This window comes from Kogia breviceps, chromosome 11 (genome assembly GCF_026419965.1).
Source record: "Kogia breviceps isolate mKogBre1 chromosome 11, mKogBre1 haplotype 1, whole genome shotgun sequence".
NCBI lineage: Eukaryota > Metazoa > Chordata > Mammalia > Artiodactyla > Physeteridae > Kogia > Kogia breviceps.
The window spans coordinates 2,942,312-2,950,126 of record NC_081320.1 but is presented as its reverse complement, the minus strand read 5'-3'; the positions used below and the strand labels follow the sequence as shown (position 1 = coordinate 2,950,126).

Sequence of the window (7,815 nt, the reverse complement as noted above, 5' to 3'; positions counted from 1 at the left end):
TTCGAGTTGCGAGAGGGGCATTGTCTGGGAGAGCAAGGACGCCCAGGGGAAAGGGGGGACCCTAGTGTGAGTCTCTGGGTGTGCCAGGGAGGGGTGAGTACACGTCAAAAGCACAGGACACACCTGAGGTAGGTTTGGAGCTTCCCGAGGTCCCCAAACGAGACGTTTACAGAGGACAAAAAAGAATAACTGCTTTCCACATTTCATTGTTGTAGCTACAAAATAACGGGACGAACACTGAGAGGAAAGCAAACACATCTTTTAATTCAAGAACAAAAACAAAAGGGCAAGGGATGTTCTGACGAAGAGCTTCCTGGGAGATCCAACATTCGTTCTGCCCTGCAGGACTGTGTCCCTCCTGGCAGAAGACCGACTGGGACACTGCACTCTGAAACAGAATAGATACTCATTTCAGAGAGCTCGCCTTGTGCCAGCACTGAAATACAAGGTGCCCAAAACTGTCACCCTCAATCCACCTAGGTTCAGGCAGGGCAACTTGCAGGTGTGAAGGGGAGGCAGGCAGGGTCCGTCCGTTCTGCCCGTGTAAGAATCTCGGAGGGAGAGTCTGTTCTTCATTCACATTGCCAAGGTTGAAAACTCTCCAGCAGAGTTTTTTTTTTAAAAAAATAAATAAATTAGGTCTGATCGGAAAGTGTAGTATCACCCAGAAACTAACAAAATGAAACTAGATGTCTTACTATCTTGGTCTTGAGAATCTGTAGGTCACAACAGGGAAACACCCATCGGTGAAGAAAACAACACCTACAAACTCTCTTGAGTTCACGTTTTGGGGGATAAATCTTTCAGACTTGCTCGGGCCATCCTACTGAGGATGCTTTGTACTCCTCCAAGACTTCTCCCAAACGGGGCTTTTAGAAACTGTTTCAAACCTGAGAGATGTCTTTAACTCTTCCAGGAACTATTTAATAGTTGTCCTGGATGTTTTTTAACAGGAGAGGGAGGCTAAGCAAAATAGCCTTGGGTCCGGGGACATCTGGCGGAGAGGAGGTGGTGGGGACTCAAGGCACACCTAAAATGGGGTTTTTTTGATTTTCAGTAGGGGGGCCTCGCAGCTCAGCACTACTTGCTTGTGTACCTGAACTCACAGGCTTTCCTCTCTTTATCAAGGAGGAGGGCCTGCAGGTCTGCAGGTGAGGGCGGTGGAAGTGAAGGGAGAGAGACCAAAGGACAGATCAGTTACCTCTCCCTTTGTTCCTGGGCCTTGAACTGGGGCTTCAAGAAGGGGGAAGAAAAGCGCTTCCCCCCCCAGTGAAGCCGCCACATCCATTTGCATCACCCTGACACCCCTACCCCAGCCAGAAAGCCAAGTGCTGGCTGATTGGGAGCAAATTGGTAACCCGAGGAATCCCTGTCTGAGTGTGTTACATAACATACAGAACTTTCTCCGGGGAGAGGAGCTCACACTTGATTTTTCTCCAAATGTCTATGTGCAGGCATAAAGGCCTAGAAAGAAGGAATGGAGACAAATTAAATAGCTTTAATTTAAAAACACTAGGGAGAAATGGGAAATGTGTGACCACATACGACGATTCGTGCAAGCCTGTGTGTATGGGAACAGTCATTATCTGCGCCTCCTGTTTGCCAGAGTATCCTTTAAACACCCTGCATCTAGCTGTACTTTCGCTAAAAGAGGAGTTGTACCTAATCTGGGGGCTGGGAGAGGGCCACCCTACCCAGGAATACGGGGCCCTGGTGGCCCTGTTGCCAGCAGGAGTCAAGTTAGTTCACGGCCGTGTTATCCTTAACCTGCTCTTTTCGTCTGAATCCTCAAATCCTTACCGTGGGAGGGCAGGTTACCCCCTACCCGTGGCCCTGCTGTGCGCACCCGGGTCGCCCCGGCCTGTGGCTGGAGAGCTGCTCTTTCACCACCAGCAGGAGGCCGCTGCCGCCGCCGCCGCCGCAGCCCGAGGTCACATTCAGAAAGCCTGTTCTGGGAGAACCTCGCCCCAAAGGCGAAGGCAGTGCAAACCGTGTTCATTTGCCCCAGCGCGAAGGGGAGATGTAACCGAGGGACAAGCGTTTTGCAGGAGGGGATCTGGAGCGGGGCAGTTGATCCGGGCAGGTTCCCTGCGCCAGGCCCTCTCTGCAGGGGTTGGGGGGGCCGGGCGGGGGGTGATGAGGGTGGAAGGGCCCGGGAGGGGGAGCTGCCGAAGGCGCGCGAGCTGACAAAGCTGGAACAAAGGCTTCGCGCAAAAGTAGTACCAAGGATCTTTAAAGCATCACACACCTTACAGGCGTGTCCCCAGCTCCCGGGACGGAGGGTCCGTTGATCGTCCCCCCGGGCTCCGCGGACGTGCCCGGGTTGTCAATGGTGCGGGGCTGGCTGCCCGGCGTCGCAGCCTCGGCCCCGCGCTCCGCCGCGGGCGAGGGCGCGTGGCTGGTCCCCCGGCGGCCCGGTGAGGCGCTGGTCCCGTTGGGCACCACGCGTCGCCCCCGGTTGGCCCCGGGGAGGTGGTGGGCTGCGGTCTGGCCCGGCGGTGCCAGGGTGCCCGGCGGTGCCTGGGTGCCCGGCGGTGAGGCCTGGAGCACTGCTCACGCCTCCCTGTCTCCCCGCCCGGCCAGAGCCGAGCGCTGGAGAAGGGAGCTCGTGGGGCTGGCGGCGTCTGAGTCACCAAGGCCTTGGCAAGGAAAGCAAGCGGGACGCGGTGGCGAGGACGCCCCCAGGACGCGCTGCTGGGGCGCTCACGGAGGCAGGTGGGCCTTCCTCGAGGCCCAGGCCTGGGTCCTGCGCCCAGTTCCTCGGCCCCTGCACCCCGCGCCCCGCACGCCGCCGCCACCACCGAGCCCTAGCGGCGACCCTGCGCCCCAGCGCAGCCCGGGCCGCCAGCTGCCGGGTGGGAAGACGTGGGTGGGAGTTGCGCCCTAGCCCCGGGCTCGGGCAGAGTTGCGACCAGCGCAGGGGAGTGGGTGCCTGGAGGGCGGGAACGCCTCCAAGACCCGCGCCTTCCCTCTAACTGCCCCCGCTGGGTTCCAAGGCTCCCAGGGCCCTACCCACGTTTCCCTGGGAGCTCGGGGGCCCAGGAGCGGGGTTCAGTGAGACAGGCAGGAAGCGGGAGGCTCAGGGTCCAGTTCAGGACCCGAAGTAGGTGGAGGAACGCGTCAGGCAGAGGTGTCCCTCCAGCCGTGGGTGGATGAGGACAAAGTGGGTGACGGGGACAAGACCTTGGGAGGGAGGTAGAAGCGGGTGTAACGTGTGGTCAGGGACTCTCCCCGGAGGCGTTTCCTTTCTTTAATTCAACCCAGGGGGAGGTCCTGGGAATGGCTGACGACCTGGGCATCCAGCTGCCAGCACCCACCCCTCCAGGCCTGCCAGCCTCCCACCCCCCCCAAGCTGCCCAGAGCAAGCAGGAGGTCTGCCGAAGGTGGCTTCAGCCCTCGGGCCAGGCCTCCGGCCGCCTCCCACTCCCCCTTCCTCCTGCTGGCCTGGGCTGGGGCTTCGACCCCACAAATGGCCTCTGCAGAGGGGCCTGCTCGGAAATCCCAGCCAGTCAGCCCAGCCTGAGTGACACTAGCTCCTACCCCCGGCTACATACAAGTGCAAATGAGATGCATTTTGGCTGATCAGTCCACTGTATTTTCTGCAACTTAACGTGTCTGCGTCTTGTCAACTCCTCTAGTTGGGAAGAATAGCAGAAAATTTTTAAGAGAGTTTCTTGTGTGTGTGTGGTTTCCAGCTACAATTCCATCCAGGGTGATGGGTGGGAGTGGAGACAAGGAGGCTTGCTGACATGAACAACAGGATATAAACCCTCCTGAAGTGCAACTTTAAGCCACAAAGAAAGGAAAAAGAGGTGGGGGTGTGTTGCGGTTGCTGACTAGAGACCCGGGTGAAACTTAGGTGGACCTGGCTGGGGAAAGTGTCAAGCTCTAAGTTTTCTTTTTGAGAACAAAATTCATGTGTACTTACTTGGGTGGAGGGGACGGCTCAAACTCCTTCCCCCAGCTAACCTGACATCTTGAACAGTGAGTTTGGGCTACTTAATGGGGGCTGAGCGGGACCCACAGGGGAGGCGGGGAGAAGTTTTCTGACACCATAGACGTCCTATCTGGGTAAAGTGTTTGCTGTCCTCTGTATGTCAATTTCCAAACCAGGTGTAAGTAAATTGAGGAAACGCCTCCAATTCTCACCAGATCCGCCCCACCCCGCGTTTCCTGGGAAAGCAAGTCCTTGCTCAGACCTTGATGGTGTGGCCCATCTGTAAGGTAAGGCGAGGGACCAAATGGCCTCTGGTGTTCTGCCCCCAGCCACCTCGGAGGGTTCCCAGGGCCCTAGAACCCTGGTAGGACACAGGGCCAGCTCCAGCCTCCACGCCTTCCCCTCTTCACAGGTATCTGCACTCTCAGGCTTGTCTGCAGCTGACCCAAGGAAGCAGAACAGCAGATTTTGGGGGGCCCTCTCCCTGCCACCAGACTCAGTAGTAGGCAGGGCCCAGACTGCCCCGAGTTACGGGAGCTGCGCCTCCAGCCCCCTCCTTCCCTGGGATTCTCAGGGTCAGCAGGAATTTGTTGTTGAGTATGGAGCTGTCGCGTTAAGCCTCTGGGGTCGGCTGCCCTCTCCAAGGAGCTGTAGCAGGACTCTCAGGGTCTGAGGTGGGCTGCTGACAGCCGGAGCCAGGCAACAGGAGCCACTGGCAGGAGCATCCCCCGGGCCCATTTCATTCAGGTGAGGTTTGGGGACTTGTCAGGTGTCCGAGATGGTCGACCCCGCGCCATCCAGTTACCTGTGGAGGATCCCTTCTCTGCTGTACTCCTTGGCTGAGGTGTGAGGTACCCTCACGGCAGGGCAATTAACTCTAACAAAACAGAATGGGGTAGGGTCAAGTGCTTCACCTGGAGAGCGGGGGGGGGGGGGGGCCACCCAGCACTCTGAAACCATCCAACCATTCACGCTGCTTAGCAGAGGACTTTACTGGTCGCAAGCAGCTCAGGTTTCTGCTGTGCAGCCTGGGCATTTCCACACCAGCCTGGTAAATACATCAGAACCAGATGTGCGCTGCTGCTCTGGCTTCCACCAAGGAGCCAGCGAGGTGCTGGGGAGATGTCCTGAACACATTCACTGCCCCAACTCACCCAGTGTCCTGACAGGCTGGCGGAATGAGCAGAGGTGACCCGACACCTCCGGCGGCCGGCTGAGCCTGCCTGCATCACGGTGGCTGGCCGGGGCCCCTGCAAGCTGCCCTCCCTTCTCACTGTGGACTCCCAGTGGCGACGTATTCCCTCCCTCCCTCCCTGCCACCTCCTCCCATCCCAGAACTGAACCTGGATTTCCGTTTGGGGTGAGAAGGGGTGTCAATAAAGAGGCAAAGGGGGGGGTTGGTGAACCATCTTCAGCCTCAGTAGCCTTTACACCAACAGATGAGCCTTGCTAACCTTTTCCCTTTTCTTTTGAACAATCACTCAGCTCGTGACAGGCTAAAACCATGTGAACCCATGAGCAAAAAGAAGATCTTTTTTCAGACCAAGTTCCTTATTTCTCCTTTGGTCCCTGAGTTCACCAGCCCTCACTTCCTCAGCTCCCAGCCTTCCCGATATCCGTGAGCCCAGCTGAAGATTTAAAACACTTGTTTCTTAAAATCTTCCAGGGCTCTCAGTATTACCAGAGTAACTGGAGAGAGAACGCACCCTCCCTTCCAATCCCCCCACGACCAAATGCTGCATCCAAACCAAATAACCACCACCATCAATTACACTTCGCATAACTTGACACGGCCAGAGGTGAAGACTCCGTTATTTACCAGAAGTAGAAATCTTTACTGAAAGAAATAAATTCAACTTTGACCAGGGGGCGCCTACTGCAGAACTCCTTGAGAACTTCATCGTCTTCTTACCTCCTTTACTGGGGTGGAATATGCTATAAAAATCTGGGACATAGCAGAATTTTGAAACAGCTTGATTACCTCAACTCCAATCATTAGTAATACAGCCATTAATAGTATATTGGCACTTAATTGCTTGGTCTGATGGGTGCTTTAGTTATGACCCGATTTAGTTTCCTGGAGAAGTAGAGGTGGTCCAGGATCAGTGAAGGGAAGCCATTTGCAGGCAACTTTTTCCAGCAGAAGGGAAAGTACTTTTGATATACTTGCAGGCATGTGTCTCACACATTATTTTCCCTGCCTTTTGTAAACTAAGAATAAACATTACAGATCTGAGTTTTAATTTATCCAGATGGGATCATAAAGTACTTAGGAGATTTCATAGATATGTATATATATATATATATATATATATATATATATATATATATATACACACACACTATAAAATATATATACACACACTATTTTATATATATCTCACATATATACAAACACGATAGAATATATATACACACTATAGAGTATAAGTATACATAAACGCACACCTTAGAATTAAGGACACAAAGGCTGTTCACACTTATAGGTGGAAAGAAGCTCAATACCAAAGCAGAAAGAACTGAACCGCCAGCGGAATCGAGTATCTGAGCAAGTTCACTTTATTCCTTCGCAGGAAGAGGGTCAGCGGCGGCGAGGGAAAGTTGCCCCGGGTCTTTGCAGAGGGACCCGGCTGCGAGGCGCGCCAGACCTTCCCACCAGCGGCCGCCTGGGCGCCAGGCTTCGCGACCCCTCGTCCCTCATCACCCCCCGCATCCCCCCCCCCACGCTCCTCTCCGCCGGGGTCTCCGTTTCCACCTGGCTCCCCAGTTCAGAACCCAGCCAGCCGGAGGCCTGCCTCTGTCGGGGGCCCTCCCCCTCCGCCGCCAGGCCGGCTGCCCGCTCCCCGCGCTCTGGACTCACCCGGCGCGGTGCTTCCATCCACTGCGCACACAGACAGGAAACCGGCCTCAGTCGGGGCAACATTTGAAACTGCACTTGGTCGATACCATCAAAGACGAGAGCGCACACTTGGGCCTCAGAGCTCCCGAGCCCGCTTCTAGCAGAAAACCGGGTACGGGGAGGGATGGGGGGGGTGAAGGCGGCCGGGGCCAAAATCGTCCCCCGACCGCGCCGCCCGCTTTCTTAAGGAAATGAACGCGACGGGCCGCGCGCCCCAGCCCGGCTCGCGCCCCCGGCCCACCGGCCCCCGGTCCCCGTCGCGGCTGCGGGCACCCGGGCGCGGGGCTAGCGTCCGCCCCGCCGGCCCGCGCCCTGCATTAAATATTCATAGAGATCGCTACTTTCTTAAAGGAGAACCCACCGCGCGGGAAAGTTCACAGCCAAGTGCAGGCACAAAGGAAGGTCTCGCTGCTGCGTGTTCCGGGTCTGGGAGACGCACCCCTTTCCGCGGCGGGGCCCGCGCAGGCGACATAAGGAGGAGCCTAAGGGACGGGAGAGCGTGATCAAGTCACTTTTCCCGGAGAGGGTGGAAGGGGAGCCGAACTTGGTGGCGGAAGGAAAGCTCGCTCCCTGATCCCCGAACAGTTACTTAGAAATTAGCCATCGCGTTTTACGCCCCGGAGTCCCAGGAGCTTTTTTTTTTTTTTTTTTTTTTTTTTAAGGAGGCTGCTTGAGCTTCACCCGGGCTCCACCCGCATCGGGGACAGCAAGAAAGTTTGCCCCGTGTTGTTGGAAACGCGAGCGCCCACGACGTTGATTAAACCTCGTACCGAACCACAGTTTCGGCGGAACGGTTCAAACACGCGGCCGACCCCGCACCTGCCCGCTTGCCCGCAAAGAAGAGGCCGGGCTCGCGGAGAGCGGCGCGGCCAGTCGGGGAGCAGCGTGCGGGCGCGGTCTGGAGGCTCGTGTCTGCGCCCCGGGTCCCACCTGGCGCGTCCCCGGCCCCGGGGCCCCCGCGGCCTGAGCCCCAGCCTCG

At 56.8% G+C, this 7,815-nt stretch overlaps 1 long non-coding RNA gene across 1 annotated transcript; it reads right to left on the bottom strand.

The window, feature by feature from the left end:
* Nucleotides 1-250: 250 nt before the first annotated feature.
* Nucleotides 251-7,313, bottom strand: LOC136792112 (uncharacterized). The gene is made up of 3 exons (XR_010835331.1): nucleotides 6,798-7,313; nucleotides 4,743-4,814; nucleotides 251-388 (listed from the first exon to the last, which is right to left on the bottom strand). It is a non-coding gene; the product is annotated as an uncharacterized lncRNA (long non-coding RNA).
* Between the last annotated feature and the right edge of the window lie 502 nt (nucleotides 7,314-7,815).